The sequence below is a fragment of the Rattus norvegicus genome, chromosome 4 (assembly GCF_036323735.1).
Source record: "Rattus norvegicus strain BN/NHsdMcwi chromosome 4, GRCr8, whole genome shotgun sequence".
NCBI classification, from domain to species: Eukaryota; Metazoa; Chordata; class Mammalia; order Rodentia; family Muridae; genus Rattus; species Rattus norvegicus.
The window spans coordinates 63,827,748-63,847,020 of record NC_086022.1 but is presented as its reverse complement, the minus strand read 5'-3'; the positions used below and the strand labels follow the sequence as shown (position 1 = coordinate 63,847,020).

The window sequence follows — 19,273 nt, the reverse complement described above, 5'->3', positions numbered from 1 at the left end:
TCTCCTGAGCTCATATGGTGGGAGAGTCTCGGAGCCATTTATTCTCAGCATGTATTTCTGTTATTTGATTTACAGGACCGTGCATTGAAGAGGTAAAAATATCTCAAGCCGAGAGCGGGTAGGTGTGACCCCCAGGCTGCTGGCAATTAGCGTTTTCATAAGGTACCAGGGTGTGTAAGGTTCTCTTCATATTGATGTCAGTCTGCTCTCAAAATAACTTTTCTTCTGCATCTAGACCGTTCAGACAAATTTAATATTATTAGGATATTTTCAGAGTGTTCCTAGCTAGGCTTACATGCTTTTCAGGTGAACCTTGCTGAGTCCTGCCCTCAAAACCTTCGTGCTGTCAGAATGCTGATTAGGTTTTAAAAACTGAACACTACTTTGGGTAGAAGGAAGAGCTTTACAGTGGGACAATGCTCTGTCTCTTTTTAGAACATTACCTTAGGTGCATCCTGGGTTGGCGTAGCCATGGCGTCTCATATCCTTTGCGCCCATGTCAGCCGCCTGCCCGGGACTTCGCGCCGCTGCCCCAGCTTCCCATGTTGGCCTAGAACTGGCCGCTCTGCCCTGAGGGAATCTGGAGGAGACCCCGGGACTCTGCAGCCAGACTTGGCGCTCGCACAGGTGCCTGGAACGGTCACATTTGTGCCGCCAGTACAATGACTCACCCCCACTGACGTTAGAGGGAATCAAGGACCGAGTTCTGTATGTTTTGAAACTCTATGATAAGATTGACTCAGAAAAGCGCTCAGTAAATTCTCATTTTATGAAGGACCAGGGCTTAAACAATTTGGACCAAGTGGAAATTATTATGGCCATGGAAGACAAATTTGGGTTTGAAATTCCTGCTATAGATTCAGAGAAGTTACTGTGTCCACAAGAAATTGTAGATCACATTGCAGATAAGAAGGATGTGTGTGGATAAAAGAGCCTTCTTCACTGCGAGGACTCCAGAGGACACATGATGGCATCGTGGCTGACTGACAGCGGTTCTGTTAGACTTGTATTTAAATTGTCTGAGTGTTTTACCCTTTAAAAATAAATCTATTCCCAAGCTTTAAATTTCATGTTTTTTTCTTTACAAATGGTGCTATTTTTCCGTGTCCTTTAAAAACATTGATTTCTGCTATTGTCTCTACCATTCCGTTGCTTCTATTTTTCCAAGACTTGTTCTATTCTTGCAATATCCCCTGTTTACCTCTATGAGTTTACCTATTAGCACGGCTTTGGTTGTTTTTACTATACAATGGCTGTCATTGTTTGCTTGATCGTTCCACACTTCTTTTATAATTGCCATCATAACGTTCAATGTGGTTCATTGTTTAAGATGTCTTGTTTTTGTTTACACATTGAGTGTTGGCATGTATTTCTTCAAACTTTTGTTACCTGGGTTGGAGAGGCGATAGAAAATATAAACAGAATTAAGAGATGTAACACTAACACCAACCGCTAAGCCGTCGCTGAGGGTTTGTGTGTCAACCACTGTGGTAAGCTTCACAAATACTCACTTGCAGTACCCATAGAAGGTAGCTGCGTAAATATTCACATTTTCGAGACTAAACAACCCAGACTCTATTTGTAAGCCAGGATGGGACCCAAAGGCTCTGCCTCGATTTTCAGTCCATATCGCACTTTCCATCAATGGACTTGATTGAGCCTCTCACTGGGCCTCTCCTCTGTAGCGCTCCACGGAGGCACGAAGAGAACCGTTCCCAGTGACCGGCTCTGAAGCAGCCTGTTCATTAATGCTCTCTCTGCTCTCATTTGTGTTGTCTACTTCATCAAAGCCCGCGAGGGTTGTCTGCGTCTCTGTGGTTGAGCTGCTATCAATTTCCATTGATTGTGTCTGTGCAAAGAAGCCTGCTACATTCGGCAGAAATCTGCCCCATTGCTGAGCCTATCCCCACGGCCCATTTCTGTTATTACTGCCACCAAAGCGAGGCTCTGAAAACTCTCTTGCCTTTTTATTTCTTGTACGGCGCCTTCTTGCCCTCACCATCTCCGAGGCTTTTGAGTCCCAGCTGCTTCTCTTCTCACTTTACTCTGATGTCATTGCGGGGCCTTGACTCCCTGCAAGCTACGAACAATGTCAAATTACCCTACAAGTGTGTCCCCTGGCTTCTGAGATCTGCATCTCCCTGAGCAGTTGAAAAATGCTCTTTCTCCGAGAATTCTATCTTACTTTCTGTTCATCTGGACCATGGTACCTGCTAGAGAACAGGACAAAAGGGTAAGTTGGCCTTATTCCCTGGCCAAGGTGCTGGGCAGGTTCTGTTATGAGCTCTGAATTTGAATTGCAAGTCAACCCCATTCTATCAAGCCTTTTACATTTGACTTTTCTGGGCAGAAAAGATCTTATCTCTACCACTGCCTGGCTTCTTGGGACCCCCATTAGCATGGTCAGACAATCTACTTTCTCACAGAGACAAAGCTCTTCTCATCTCCCTGCGATTTCAACAACTTTTCTAAAATGTAGATGGATCAATACACACATTTTAGGAGAACTTTAAAAATCCTGTGCTTTCAATTTTTTGGTTAAAAAAAAAGATTGCTATGAAAGTTAATCTTGGTCACAGTGATAATTCGCTGCTGAAAGATATTTACATAGAATCCAATTTAGTGTTTTTTTTTTTAACTCGAGGTTCTTAGAAGTATCACCATTAATGATTAGCCCAATTAGCAGAGTTGGATCAGATAACAGCATTTCGTCCGTGTTTACTGTTGTATGAGAGAAAGCTCTTTTTCTTAGGAAATAGGTGTTGAAATATTTATGCATACGAATAAAGGCATCATGTTGGCACACTATTCTTAAACGGTTCAATAAACAAGTGTGTGTGTGTGTGTGTGTGTGTGTGTGTGTGTGTGTGTGTGTGTGTGTAGATAAATAGGTAAAGCTGAGCAAATGGAACGAAATGTCAGTAAACCTAAAATTCGGTAGCTCTGGGTGATTGTTATATGGTGGTCCTTTGTGTTTCTTGCATCTTTTTTTGAGAGCATGAAATCATATAAAATAGAAAGGGTTTATAAATGTCATGGTTTTCTTAGCCTCCAAAGTATTCTCTGGGTATGAAAAAAAAGACTTTTTTCCATTTAAAATCTATTCCAGTTTAGAAACACATTAAGTCTTCTACTAGAGTCACTGTAGGATAGACTTACTACAGAAAACATAACCTCTTTACTTTTCTGTTTGGAATTTCTTTATGTATTTTATTTATGTGTTTTGTGATTGTCTGTATGCACATGTGCATATCTGGTCCATTAGGCCGTGGTGTGTGTGTGTGTGTGTGTGTGTGTGTAGGGCAGAAGGCAACATGTGGGTTCTCTCCTTCTACAAAGTGGGTCCTGGGGTTTGAACTCAGGTCAACAGGTTTGGCAGCCAAGCTCCTTCACTTGCTGAGTTATTTCCTGGTCTGAAGTGGTCTACACCATTCAAAGCACACGGTCTTGCCTTCAAGGCCTTCTTCAGCATAGCACTTAACTCATCCCATCAGTTGCTATTTGCCTCTCATCTAGCAACACAGACAACCACCACGGCTTCCTGGCATTCTCCTGTGGCTATCCTGTGGTCATGCTATCGTTTTGTCTGAAATACCACTGCGTAACTGTTAATCACTTGTGAAAACCTAAATTATACGGTTCCTTCCTTCTTGAGTCATATGATCATGTCCACTCTAGGTCACAGTATCTGTACTGGCTGGTTTGGGGTGTCAACTTGACACGAGCTAGAGTATTTAGAAAGAAAGGAGGCTCAGTTGAGGAAATGCCTTCAAGAAATTCAGCTCTAAGGCATTTTCTCAATTAATGATCAGTGGGGAGGGCCCAACCCATTATGAGTGGTGCCATCCCCGGGTTGAGCAAGTCAGTAAACAGCACCCTCCATGGCCTCTGCATTAGGTTACTCCTGTCTCTAGGTTCCTGCTCTGATCGAGTTCCTGTCCTGACTTCCTTTGGTGATGAACAGGGATAAATAAACCCCTTTTCCCCCAACTTGCTTTTTGGTCATGGTGTTTTGACCCAGCAGTAACAACCCTAACCAAGACAGTATCATTCTGCAGGACTTTCTGTGTTTGGTATCTATCACACAGTAATCTCAAGGGGCAGACAAGCTGCCCCTGTTTCTATGTATCTAACATCTAGGAGAGTGACTGGGAGCAAAGAGGAACATTGCCGACCCAAGGAGTTGAGAAGCTTAGACAATGGCTCTGGGGATTGGATCCTACCACGTTTGTGCACAGAGAGCATGACTACTTTTTGAGTGATGAGTTGAAAAGCTTCAGAAGAAGTTGATTCACTCGTGTCTCCCACACCCCTTTGCTGCTGTGATGGGAATGTCCACATTAATGTCCGTTGCCTAAAGCTCTGTAGGACACGATAGTTTAACTGTCTAATATTTTCTCCATAATTATGACAGATTGTCATTAATGGGCATCCTATATATTTGCGCAAGCCTTCATAGTTATAATTGATGTAACATCCTTAAGAGCCTTAACTGGCTCTGCACATTTTTTATAGCCCAGGAAAGTTCCTGTATATAAAATTTAAAAATGAGCTAAATTAATTCACAACTCTCACACATGCTAGTTCAGAAAACAATGACATCTAAACCCTGAACAGAGAGCACTTCTAACTCCAAAGCACTTCCTGAGGTGGCGGAGCCAGAGCGGAGACCACTCCGGATGATAGGCATGTCTTAGTGGTGTTCATGCTCGCTCTTGGCATGGGGACGGTGAGAAGGCACTTCTTAAGCAAGGACGGATTTACTTGGAACCCCAAATAGGCACTGAGATGGTTCTTCTGGATCCTACTGATTCAGCAAGGGGTTAATAGAAACTTTCAAGCAGGCTAGATAATTAACAGGATTAAATCTCTACCTGTCAATTAAGCCAATATATTTGAGTATAATGCTATTTAATTCTGCACCAGGAACAGTGCAATAAATCAAAGTTTACAGATGTCTTCAGCAAGCCCTTGATGGATGAAACACTGTAACTCAGAGGTGCATAGAAAATCTCAAATAAGATAACCTCCCATGTGATTAATATAGCTGTCTGCACTGGCATTGGCTCCAGAAGGTTCTAATCCAAACATGTTTAACATCACATACTTTATTGTGACAGATTTAGACACCTGAACTAACTAACCAGGCAAATGGTGCTTAATTATACTGACTCATTATGGACCTCAGCAATAAAGCAGGGACAGAGAATTATGTGTTAATTCCTGTCACAGGCTTACACGCAACATAAGTAGACAGTGTCCAGAGGGCTGTCTCTGGCCTGGTGCATAAAGTGCAGGGTCACCCTCTGATTCCTCTAGAGACCACTTTCCTTCCCTGTTTAATGGCACTTGCCCCCAAGTGTCATTTGAGGCTGACTGGTCAGCAAATGTGTTTTACTGACCATGAAAAGAAAGAGGCATGTGACCATGAATGCCTCTTCCTTTCCATATTAAAAAAAAAGAGTTGGGGGTCCAGTGTACATGTGCATGAATATGCACATGGACATAGACATAGAGAGAGACAGACAGACACACCACACAGAGAGAGAGACAGACAGACAGGCACACACAGTGACACACACACACACACACACACACACACACACACACACACACACACACACATGATATTTGTGGTAGCGCTTCCCTAAGAACATATGCATTGGAAACACTGTTGCTCAAGAGGCCAAACAAATGTTTATCACCTCCAGCATCATTCTGGAATGCATGTCTAATGGTGGTTTGAATGAGAAACATTCCCCACAGACTCGTGTATTTGGTAACAATACCTTGTTACCAACAGTTGGTAACAGAGTTTGGGGAAATGAGGGAACCTATAGGACATGAAGCCTTGATGGAGGAATTACACCCCTGGGGTGGGCTTTGAGAGTTTCCAGCCCCCACTATTTCCTGCTTGCTCTCTTTGCATTCTGTGTGGATGAAAATATGACCAGCCAGCTTCCTACTGTGGTCACCTGCAGCCAATCCTCCCCACCACTAGAGGCTCTATCCCTCTGGAGCCACAACTCTAGTCAAAACTTACCCTTTCATTCTCAAGTTGCGTCTGGTCATGGAGTTTTGTCACAGTAACGGAAAAGTGACCAATACAATGATCTTCTAGACAGACCTGAATTATGAGACACAAGCTATCATACTGATACAAAATTCAACTCTACAGAGTCCTGTTTCTTTCTGGAACTTACTCCTAGGTGACTTTTCTCACTCTCATAAGCATAAAAATGAGCACACCACTGGCAAACATTTCAGAAAGGTCAAGGGGTTTGGTTTCATCTGTGCTACGGTCATAGTACAACCATAAAGTATGGGACCTAGTCATTGCTTGCTGACTGGCTATTAGATCTATAAAGTGTGCCGAATACTAAGAAAGGATGCCATAGGATAGAAATGAAGCATCACCTATGTCCTCTACCCTCAGAGCTCTTTCTCATTTGGGAAGAACAACTTAACACAAGTAATGATCACAGTTGCAAAACAGGCTTTACCGTAAAGGAGGAATTCAGTGAGAGGAAAGACCAGAATTAGGAGGAGTTTGAAAGATTTTATGAAAGACTCCTTTGAGATCTTTATTTAAAGAAGGTGTATTAGTCTTGTTTTCTAGAGAAACAGAACTGACATAATGATATATACTATGTAGGGGACCTGTTACGGTGCAGATTGGATAGTCCAGCAACAGCTGTCTGCACACTGGAGAGGCTGAAAACCTGGTAGCTGCTCAGGACACGAGGCTAGATGCCTCAATCATTCCAATCTGACACTGACGGCTTGGAGGATTTCTGGAGAGCCGCTGGTCTTCACTCCACATTGGAAGGCTGAAGAGGCTGGGTTCTGACAGTGGCCAAGGATGGCAGCAGGAATAACAGAAAAGGCTCACTCTCCAGCCAAGGTGAAGGCATGCAAGCAAGCTAATTGCACGCAGAGGACCAACTGGGGCAGGCTAGATGTCACTGCAGTAACAACATGAGTCACAAGGGCATACCCTGAGCAGTTTCCTCTTACATTCCCAAGTCCTCTTTGAGCACAAGGAAGCTGTCGTACATTCAAGGGACAGAGGTCCCAGTGGACCATTGTTCTGTGTCTCCCTTAATACAGGCTGGAAGTTACCTATATAAAGAAGATCAGAGGTGTTCCTCACCCCATAAAGTAGTAGCTCTCAACCTCCCTATTGCTGGAACCCTTTAAGTTCCTCATGTTGTGGGGACCCCCAACCATAACATTATTTTTATCGATACTTTTAACTGTAATTTTGCTTCTGTTATGAATCATAAAGTAAATCTCTGTGCTTTTTTGAAAGTCTTAGGGGCCATTAGACACCTCTGAGTGGTCGTAACTTACAAGTTGAGAACCACTACAAATAACATGCATTCTCAATATGACCCACCAACACACTCTTAGCCCATTGGCCAGCACTGATCACATGGCCTGACTGATGGCAAGGAGGGTCAGCTATATAAGCCTCCCAGAGCAAAGGCAGATGGAGCTCTCTGCTCCTCTTCATGCAACTTCTATTATAGCATATATTATTACAGCTTGTTACTAGATTAATTTCTTGTTGTGCCTAATTCACAAGTCTTTATAGGTTTGTGTGTGTGTGTTTGTGTGTGTGTGTGTGTGTGTGTGTGTGTGTGTGTGTGTATATATATATATATATATATATATATATATATATATATATATATATATATAAAGTTAAGGTCTATCCACAGTATTGGATGTCCCTTCAGAAGTTTTGGTAAGAAAGGACTGCCAATGTATAAAATTTCCTGTAAGCAATCATAATAATACTGTGACAATAATACCTCTCTCCTTAGTCTTTGTATCTGGAACTAGCCACTTAGGAGTTACCAGTTTCTAGACTCCTGGTTAGAGCAGGGCACTGGAGTCATGAATTTTACAAGACTCCTGTTACTAGATATTTAGTTCTGCCATCAGCCATCTGGTAAACCAGGTGAGCTTCTGGACAAGGGGTAGAATTATCTAAGAAGGGGTACACACAGTTGAGAAAATGTCTGCATCAGATTGGCCTGCAGGCAAGATTGTGAGGCATTTTCTTAATTAGTGATTGGCAGCCCCTTGTGGGTGGGGACCCCTCTTGACAGGTGGTCCTGGGTTACACACAAAGGTAGGTTAAGCAAGTCATTGGGGGAAGTGTTCCTCTGTGGGCTCGGCTTCATTTCCTGCCTCCAGGTCCCTTCCCTGACTTCCATAAGTGATGGAGGGTGTCTTGAGAGTCATAAGCTGAAGTTAACCCTTTCCACCCCAGGCAGCTTTTGCCTATGGTCATCACAGCAACTTAGATAGCTCTCATCCCCTAACCCTGGTATCAAGTTTTTATTTGACAGCAAGAATCATGGGAATGAGTTGGTTTTTCCCCACTTTTATTAGTAATTAGGAGTAGACGATATGCTGGTGAAATGATAAAATGAATAAACAAATCATACAAGGCTCATTCTTGCCTTGTCTTTGCTCATTCCTATTCCTCAGTATCAGCTCTCGCTGATAATTATCCTTAAAATTTCTTCCACGTTTGTGCTTTTTTCCCCCAAATACAAAAATAACACATTCTATATAGTTCATATAGCCATGCTTTTTAGCATCTGACAGTCTATCTAGGGCTCCTTATGTGTGAGGGCATGAATATTCTGGCTGAGGTTTTGTTGTTATAACAACTGTGTCGGATGGCCCTGTGAGCATTGCACTATGGTCTATTCAGCCAAAGCCTAGTTGTAAACATTTATGCCCCTTTCGCCCTTCCATCATTGCAAATGAGGCTGCAATAAATAATTTCATACTTAAGTATTTCATGTGTGTTCAGACAATTGGAACAGTAAATTCTTAGAAGTGGTTTGCTGGTCCGAAGGGTAAATGTGCTTATCATTCTGGTAATTGTTGTCAACTTGGTCTTCATATGTATTCGACCACCCTCTGCTCCCAGTGGCAATGTCTAAGAGGGTGAGACATGCCTGTTTAAAGCAGTTTAACAGAGGATAAGGCAAGGTAAATAACGGAAGTAAGCTGAACCATGCATAAAGGGCACTGTCATGGTGTAGTTTAAAATTGGATTATTTATTAGAAATTGAAGTTCTGTGTTAGTTTTATTGAAGGGAAAGATATGAGATTTATAGGCTAAGCAGGACCTACATCACTGTTTCTAATAGCAACAGCAACTCACCTGTGCTTAGCACAGCGCAGCTTACAAAGCCCTTTGTGCACCTGAGCTCAGGTGAGCTCCTTTTCACCACATGATGCATGCGGGGGAAATAGAATGACTTGTCCAGCCTATAGAAGGCTAAGTAACTCTCCTGGGTGATGCAGCTGGACCCTTCAGAGTAGGGGCCTAAGATTTAATCTCTCCACGACAGACCTGGGGCTCCTCTTTAGATGAGAATCCTAGCCGAAAGCCATATACTCTTTTGGCCAACCACTACTGAGATTCCACCCTTCCCTAAGCTCTCAGGCATTTACTCAATCACTACCATTCCTGCTTCCTGGGCCTTTATTTTCATGGTTCCAACTCTCTGGAGGGTTGTGAGGGAGACCCCACAATAGTTAATACTGATTGGCAGTTTGATAGGATTTAGAGTCTCCTTGGAGACACACCACCGGGTATGTCTGAGAACACGTTTCTAGAGAGGTTTAACTGAGGAAGGAAAGATCACCCTGAATGTGGGCACGCCATCCCTTTGGCTGGGATCCAGGGACTGGGTTAAAAAGGAAAGAGTAAGTTGAGCTCCAACATTCATCTCTCTTTGCTTCCTGACTGTGTGTATTATCCTGAATACCCATGGCATCTTCAGCAAATCAAGATTTTTTTTTCCTCATCTGTAGAACAAGGTACTCAACATCTCTGCTGCCTCCCATGGTTGCTAGGCTCAACCCGTCATCATTTAACCTATCTGAGGCCTTGCTATCTTTTCTTTCCAAACCCTGCCCTTCTCCCAGCCTTCAAGGGAATAATCGGTTGGCTCAAAAGCCCTTTCCTGAACCCCAGTTGGAGAAAGAAGGTACAAAAAGGCTGGATTTCCCATTTTCTAAACAGAGTGGCTTCTCTTCAGCCTTGGCTTGCTGGCTTGGTCTCACCTTGGGTTTCATTATTCCTTTTAAGACATGGCTTCCTTTTCTTCCTTTTCTTGTGTGCTTAATTTAGTGAGATTTTGGGCTCCTGGTCCTTGGGAGGAGCCTGTATTTCATAGTCAGTGTCCCATGGGAGAGAGGCAACAAGTAAGTAGCTGGGCCACAAACACTTCTAGTCCTCTGAGGGTTCTGAGTTACTACAAGAGAAGATGGCCCAGCTTTGGCATATGCCTTAGAAAGGAAAACCCTTCTTCACCCACCTCCACATTAGGCCTAAATCTTAAAGGACAAATGGGGTCATCTGCAGTCACTCACCAACGGGAGTTAATTTTGGTCAACCGTTTATGTCACAGGAAGGTGTTCCCTGAAAGGGAGGCCATAGGAGTGGTTGGGACCATGGGAGAGCTGGGGTTATAGTTCTTGTCTTTCTCAAGGAGACACTACTAACATTGAGAATGAAGTGAGACCACATGTATTTAGGCCTGTAAGGATGGAGAAATTGCACTGTAGAACCCAAATGAGGACTGGGTACAACAACCAGGCCTTGTTCCAAGTTCTCAAGAATTCAATTCAAAGCTTTGCAGGAGGGAAATCTGTCAAGGGAAGATACTGACTCAGGGAACATACACTAGTGAATAACCCGCCATGTTCGTGTGTGTGTGTGTGTGTGTGTGTGTGTGTGTGTGTGTATGCTTGTGTGTGTGTGCTTGTGTGTGTGTGTACATGTGTGTGCTTATGTGTGTGTGTGCATGTGTGTGCTTGTGTGTGTGTGAGAGATTCTCAATGCCTGGTGATGGAGTTCCCTCTCTCTTGCTATTATGACTACTAATCTAGGAGAGAGCATGAGTGTTTTGGCCTGTGGATCATCCATAGCCCAGACCAAGGCCAGTGAATGAACTTCAGAGCTAAGGGAAACTGAGTTTTGCAAGGGCCTTTTTCTACCACCAAACTGGGGTGGGGGAGGGTTCTTTAAGATCTGAGTCTGCCTATGAAAGTATCAGAAGTGTGAATGGTACTCATTCATCATGTGTAGTTGGATGAGGGGAGGCAACGTGAAGACATCTGTACTGGAAAAGCCCTTTAACTCGGGAGTCTCCTCTCTGGTCAGGTAGGGAGCCAGCAGTGATGTCTTTGTGTGAAGACCCAGGGAGCCTCATGGGAAGCAGACTTAAGTCTCAGGAAGTTCGCTTATCCCTCAGAACCAGGAGCACTGTGGAGGAACTCTGTTTCACACGCTTGCTTTTGTCTCATGGCTCTGCTTCCCTTGCAACGCTGAAAGGGTTCAGGATGCTGAAAACGAATCCCTGACTGACTTAGTCCATTTTGTGTTAATGTAATAAAATGCCTGATGTTTGGCAGCTAAAAGTAGAGGGATTTATTTGGCTCACCATTTTGGTGATTGGAAGATCCAAACACCATAGACCAGCATCCTTGAATTTGTTGTAACATAGAAGAAAAGAAGAAAGGGACCAACCGTGTGCAGAAGGGAAGAGAGACTTAGCTTTATGCCAACCCACTGAATAGACTTAATCTACTCCTACCATTCCTGAGCCAATTCAGATATGCAGCATCAACCTATTCCTAAGGGCAGAGAACCTGTGGCCTAATTATTGTTCACCAGTCTCTCTCTCTCTCTCTCTCTCTCTCTCTCTCTCTCTCTCTCTCTCTCTCTCTCTCTCTCTGCCTCCCTCCCTTCCTTTCCTTCTGAGACAGGGTTTGCTATGTACCCTTTTTGCTTTGAATTCACTCTGTAGCTCAGGCTAGCTTCAAACTTGCAACACTCTTGCCACAGCTCCATAAATACAAGGATTATGGGCATGTATCGCCCCTACCCGACCCCTACCCAGCTTTAGACCTGTATTTTAAAGATCCCATAACCTCCACACTACTACACCAGGGACCAAGCCACAAGCACTTGAACTTTCAAGGGCTAAGCCACATCCAAGCCATAGTATTGTCACATCTACCTTTTAGCAGAGATTTGGGGGAACTACGCCTCTCTCTCTTTTAAACAATGATTTAAAAAAAACGAAACAAAGGGACAACTTGTGATCTGCCCTTCCCACTGTAAAGATTCCGTCTTTCCCATCTTGGTCATTTCATGGGTGACCATGCCTTGGTTCAGGAAGGGCAGGACCACATAATGTTGAGCAGAGAAGCTATTGACACCAAAGAGCACTGCCTTCGTGGTGTCCAGCTGTTCTCAGCGAGACACCGAGCACAGAATACAAAGCACAGACTTAAAATTCAACACGGAGACACACGGTTGCTAGAAGGAGCTGCCATGTTGGAAGGTTTACAAAGGGCAAGCTTAGGATATCAAAAGGTCTTAGAGTTGTCACTCCTGCAGGGCCTTCCAGCCATTGTCACTGATAATCTCTGCCTAGCAACCCGAGGCTGAGCGATGTGACCCCTTGAGCTCCTTCCAGATTTAAGATTTATATTATTCTGGTCCCTACCAGGTTTGTCACCCTCTCAGAGCTCCCCTCCCCAAATCAGCTTAAAAATAACCCATGGGAATAAGAAATGCTTTCTGAGGGGAAGAAAAATCAGTTCTGGGGGAAATCCTACTTTCTAGGAGGTTCTCTTACTTCTCTACTCTTCTGACCTAGATACTTGCAGGACAAAAGTCACAGGCCATGGTCTCAGGCTATTTCCTCTTGTGTGTTTGCCTCTCGTCTGCTCTGCGCTGTGACGGTCTGTAGAGAGGACTGCATGGGTCAAGCATTGACAGCCTCATAACTTGGCATGTAAGCTGACCTCTCCACGCCAATCTGGTAGCTCCTGTGCTCCTCTAGTTTACTGAAGAGAACTCTTCAGAGTCACGGCTTTTAAACCTCTTGTTCTTCTCATCTACACACAAATGTGCTGTCTGCTGTGGTGGAAACATGAAACATCCCCCACTTCACTTCCTAGCTGGTGACGCTTTAAGAAGTTTCTAGAAACTTTCAGAGGTGAGGGTCTATTGGAGGAAGGGTATCACTAGGGTAGAACTTGAAGGTTGTACATGGATTTGGGTCCCTTCTTTGCTCTCCTTCCTGTCCACCATGACATGGAGAGGTTTCTCTACCACACACTCCCTTACCACAGTGGTGTTCTGTTTTACCATAGGCCCAGAATCAACAGAGCCACAACTCTGGTCTGAAATCTCTAAAGCTATGAGTCAGAAATAAATACTCCCTCCTCAGAGTTGTTTGTCAGGCCTTTGTCCCAGTGATGATAACAGTAACAAAGTGACCAAAGTTGCTGTCACTTTACAGGTGTGACAATTTCAAAGGGCAGCAGGAGAAAACCTCCTGGTTCGGGTTTTAGAGAAAACAAAGGAGCCCCACCCATTCACTTCCCACAATTCCACAGTTCCACTGGCCAGGTAACCTAACTTCTAGCAAAAGTTTAGGAGGAAATCGTTATCCAAGGTGCTGAGTTGACACAATCTCTATCAAAATATATTCCCCCGATCAGTTGAAATTCCATAAGTTGTTATTCCTTGCTTTGTAAGCTACAGAAGACAAGAGCTGCCTGTGAGGCCCTCCTTCATCCATTCCTATTTACAAGGATGCTGTGGAAGGCACAGAAAGATAGGGGTGGCAGCTGAGGACACGAGAACTACCTACTTAGTAAGCAAGAGGTCATAGAGTAGGAGATGACGGTAGCCACGGTCTATTCTCCATCCCAGCTGGAAGTCACCCAAGGCATAATGGGTAGTTCCTACACAGTGGATGGCAGCTACCTACAGTCACCCATGCTTAGCTAATTGGTGGGCCAGCCAAAGCCACAAAGCAGCAGGGAGCCAAACCCTCATGCATGACCCACGTGTCTACAGGAGATGAAACTGAGTGAGTTCAGACATCAGCTTCCTCTGTTTGACGAGTCCCTCTGGTATCTCTCAACTGGCCCTGGTGAAACTGAGTCCTGGAGTCACCACCTTTGGTGACCTTCTTGCTTCCATTTCACTCTCCCATTCACAAGTCATCCTTCCTGTCATCATCATGTGTATCCAACTCAATATCCAAAATCTGTGTCTGAGAACTTTCAAAGCCAGGACAACACAGCTTGTCAAAGCCTAACAACGTTGGAAATAATAATGTCACTCTGTACCTTAAATCAATTGAAATTTCTGCCCAGGCCACACTCTTTGCCTGGTTTTCTCCAGATGTCTCCCCGCCACCCTAGCCCTACCTCCACATCTTTCAGAACAATTTATACCCCAGCAAGGATGTTCTAGCTTTTCTCCCTGCCTAAAGTCTTAAGGATGCAACGACAGAGTGTTTGCAAATTTCTGGCTGTCATGGTGTCTGCCATGACAACCTCTTTCCTTGGTTCTTCTTCTTCTTGACTTGCCCCACTAAATAAAAGACCAGGACAGTGATCTTATCAGAAAAGATGCAGAAAGGAAATAGACCTCCAGTTAGCCAGTAACTTCACAGTTACCTCAGATTCCAAAGCCTTAGTATCAAAGTCACCTGCATAGAAGCAGCACAATTAAAACAGGGGGTGGGGAGGAGTGACGGCTGGGGGTGGGGACTCTTGCAGGAAGTCATGATGGGTTCATATTTTCTATTTTAATGAAAACTGGTAAGTTTTATGTTCTTTCAGAACAAATACAATTGTACCTTATGCTTCACAGTACATGTAATTGATTTCTTAGATTTCTGACAGCTCTATCATATTTGTAATAAATATCTTCTCCTCCACAGGAAGTTGGTCATATGGTGTTAGGAGTGGGTGGTTTGAGGGACCTTGATTATTTTCCTTTCTTTCAATTCCAAGGCAATTACCCCTTAAATCATTTATTTGGCACTTTGCAGAATCCATCTTGCATTTTAAATTCCTTTTTTCTACCTGCAAAAGCCCAGCTTCCCCAGGAGGACATCCTGCCTTATACCACTCCCTGGTCCTGATAATTGCTAGGTGTGTAAAAATAGAAAAATTATTTTTCCTTGTTATTGATGAGATGGCCAACATCTTTCTGAAACATGAAATTAATCTTATTCCCTCTTCCAGAAAGAGGCTGACAGAACAGGATCTCCATGACTGCTCTGCGGATTTACATGTCTGAACTCGGTTCAGGTTATCTACCTTCTTCCTCAGTCGGGATGGGTCGCCAGAACTTCTGCTCCCAGAGAAAACACTTCAAATGCCTCTCCCTTCCATGCAATAAACCCTTTCCTAATTTCCAGGTTATAACCCCAGAGGCTGGAAATCTGACTCTCTGGAAGCGATTTGGTTTGAGATGTGGAAGCCGCCAAGTGCCTGCACTTTGTGTAGCCTCTTCGTGATGGAAATATCCAGTGCTCAGGGATCACTGAGGTTGGCTGGGATTTCTGTGTACACAAGTCTAGGTCATGTCTGGTCAAGGCTTAATGATGCAGAGAATGGAATTCCTGGGCACCTGAAAATCCACACAGAACTTTGTACCCTGCTGTGACTCATGCATCTGTCTTTCCTTTTCATCTCGGATTCCCATGTTTCTGGAACTGGGAAAAAAAACTCCATGAGAACTCAGAAATACCTGTTACACAGCACCCACTTTCTTTATCCAGGGCAGCCTTCCTCAAGGCCAGCAAACGCCTTCTCCTCCAGCCATCTTTAGATAGCCATCCTGTGTCCACCATGGAAACCGTGTGCAAACCTGTGTTGTAGCTTTGATTCAGTCGTGTCAAAATTTACATGCTAATTTCTCTAAATAAACACGAGATGCATTTGGAAAATGGTTGCTGCCTTTCTTTTCTAAAGGTGAATTCTGTGGATACGAATCACGATGTTCATGAAGTGCCCTGTGTGACTGAACAACCGACTCTTAGAGATTTAGGCTAGAACGGTGATTCTCGGTGATAGTGATTTTGGTCATCACAAGGATCTATGTGCACATCTCTCTCACAGGATTAAACACCTTGCCAGGCAAGTTTGCTCTGTTTGAGAAAGAACTAAAAATAGCTTTGGTTGTAGTTCCATGGAAAAATCCCAGGGAAGTTCTTTCATGAGTTTTCCAGATGTGGCGTATGCCCCGTCAGAAACAACGGGGGAGGCTCATATCGTAGATGTGCTGGTCAGAACACTAGTGAACAGTTTCTGCAGCCAACTCAGCTGAAGAAAGCTTACATCATGTCTTAGTCCGTGGAAAACAGTGATAAATGCTGCAATTTTTAAGGGAAATATTAATCAGAAATATTGGTACCTTAAAATGTATACAGCCTTAACAAATGGGTTATGAATTCATTATTCCAAAGTCTACTTGGAGGTCCGATGACTAGCTAGACATCACCCAGGGATGTGACACCTCTGGAGTATCTGCAACGAAAGATGAAGATACAGTATTCACTAGGGCCACAGGTTTGGCCTTTATTCATTCCCGCGTGCACCGTGCATGGGTTGTGGGTTAGGCATTTTTATTTTAATTTCATAAATGAGACTTAGAAATGTGAAAACAAAGTCATCTAAAGGGTAAAAAATTAGCATAAGAACTCACAGCATTTAAACTGGAACTGCAAGATGTCCATTTAGAAACGAAACGTCTAGTAATATAATTATTACCCAGGGGGTGACATCAAAATGTTTAACCATCGATATGATAAACCAGTGGGCCAATCAAAAGGGAGCCAACAGAAACTACCATGCACAATCCAATTGGTATCCATCATCATCATCCCCAAAATAATTTTATTTCAAATAAAATCTTTGATGGCAAAATTGCAAAGTATTCAGTGTAAAATAGCAGTATTTATATCATAAAATCTCTTCCTTTGTGTTTGACTCTTTGGACCACCTTCATCCTTACATCCCTCCTCCAATTGGTGACCCCTACAATTTCTGTTTTGATGGTATATTTGAGGAAATGTCTTCAAAGTCTGAGCGTTGTACTGTACCTCACTGGAGAGTGGGCCACATGTCCTCCAGAGGCCCACACTGTCTTCTAACATGCCCACCCTTCTATCGTGACACTCGGCAATGCTGGTCTGGCTTCTGACAGCATCCTCTATGATGTGTGTGTGTGTGTGTGTGTGTGTGTGTGTGTGTGTGTGTGTGTGTGTGTGTTGAATGACTATAATGAGCTTGTGTAAAGAGTATTTAAAGTTCTGCTATGCTCTGGATGAACTAGCAGAAGTACCCAAGAGATGCTTATTCATTGATCTATAAGAACTTGTTTATAGATCTTAGAGAACATTTCTGACGTCATCCATGTGAGACTCTGGCTAGTGGGCAACCCTGGGGAGAGGAAGGAGATCCACCAAACTCATTCAAACAGCAGACATGTGTTACGTTCCATCAGGACAGCCCCATGTTCGTGGATTAGCAGTGCATGTATGGATTCAATGATGCCAGCTAGTTATGGCAATCAGATTACATCTCAGCTGTTGTGGAAAAGGAAGAAGGCCACAGGGGAGGCGTCACACACCCGCACTGCAGATACCAAGGGAGATGTATCTGCGTGTTATCCACATTTGTGAGTCAGTGCCCTCCCTAGCTCTCTATCTTCCCAGAGCTGGAGTTCCCAAATCCCAACACATTCTGGAATCTTCCGAGACTAGCCCGGGATGATTCATTTCTCCACAGTCTAATCATATCTCCCTCTACCCTCTGAGCTAATGTGTGGGTAAAAATACCTAAGAGCCAGCCAGCTTTTGAACTACAGACCAGTGGAAGATTACCACGTTTAACCCCAGATGACTTGGATTCCTTTAATACTTCCATGAATGCGTTTCTGTCTTCCTAGGTCAACCTTTCACTGGGAAATGGAGGGGATTGGTGCTGATGCATTTCTGAGCTCGTCTCCAGGTCATATTTCTAATTCTTCTCACATCTATGAAATTTTCTCAAAAATTCGTCATTTTCATTTGTGCCAGGGACACTTGCAGAGGGTCGAAGGACGACTTCATGAGTCGGCTCTCCCCTTCAGCCTTTACTTGGGTTCAAGGGTGGAACTCAAGTTGCCAAGCTTGCACGGCAAGTCAAATGTGTTGGTCCCCAAGAGAAAAATGCTTGATTGTGAACATCACTGTAGGCATCAGGCACCCTCGGTGGAGGAGAAAAGAGAAGTAGAAAAGGGTCATTCATTTCGCCTTGAGTACAAATGGCAGATAAAGGATTTCGGCCATCCTTGGCCAGCGATAAGGGAGGAATGTCTTGGAAGTATAGCAACTAGGAAAGGCCTTGGGAAGAAGAGTCCTTAACTGGGTTATAAAGTAGAACCAAAACGGAAAGGTATGCTGGCCAGGGGCAGGGGAATTATGGGGACAAGGGGAGGGAGTGGAGGTGGAAAGAAAAGGATGGACTGGAGGGTTTATGTAACGTGTGTGTGTGTGTGTGTGTGTGTGTGTGTGTGTGTGTGTGTGTGTGTGTGTGTGTGTTGGATTGAAATTGTCCAAAAATGAATGAATGGAAAAATATAAAATCATGACAATACATTACAATAACACTTCTTAAAGAAGTAAGTACAATCAAGTAATTTTATCTGGCTTCTCTTTAAACATTTAGCTGAAAGATGAACAACAGTCCTAACACTTTAAAAAGAAAAAGAAACAGTTCCTGCTGTTCACTCTAGCCCAAGTGCAGCTTTGTGTAATAAATTCTGCTTCCCGGCCAAATCCCTAGAGAATCAGGTGCTTAGTAGGGCTGTTCAGGACACAAGGAGGGGTGGGGCCTCATAATTAGTGTCCATTGTTTCCTTTGCTGTCATGCTTGGCTGAACTTTGTTGCTTGGAAACTAAGGTACCATTTTCTGCGATGCCACTAGTAAAACTCACTGTAAGTCCCCACACGTATGTGTTATCCTTTAGCTATAAAATGTCCCCCATAGGCTCCTCCTGTACTTGAACACTTGTTTGCCAGTTGCTGGTACTGCTTTGGGACGCCTAGAGTCTTTGAGGTGGGAAGCCTGACTGGCAAGAGCAGGTTATGGACCTTGAGAGCTGTAGCCTGCCCTGCTTCTGGCTCCAGCTCTCTGTTTCCTGTCAGATAACAATGTATCCAAGACTGATGCTGTACTGTTACAGGATCCACCATTCCGAGCCTGCACAGTGCTCAGATAACACAATGTATCCAAGCTCTACACTCGATGTTGTGGGTTCCGCCATGCCTTGCCTGTAGTGGTGAATCCCCTCCAACTAAGAGCCCAAAATAAGCCCCTCCTCCTTTAGGTGCCTCTATCTGGCTTCTGTCACAGTGAAGTGACTAACACAGT

At 43.9% G+C, this 19,273-nt stretch overlaps 1 pseudogene; it reads left to right on the top strand.

Annotated features, from left to right (window-relative positions):
- The first annotated feature begins 471 nt into the window (after positions 1-471).
- Positions 472-1,052, top strand: Ndufab1-ps2 (NADH:ubiquinone oxidoreductase subunit AB1, pseudogene 2; annotated as a pseudogene).
- The last annotated feature ends 18,221 nt before the right edge of the window (positions 1,053-19,273 follow it).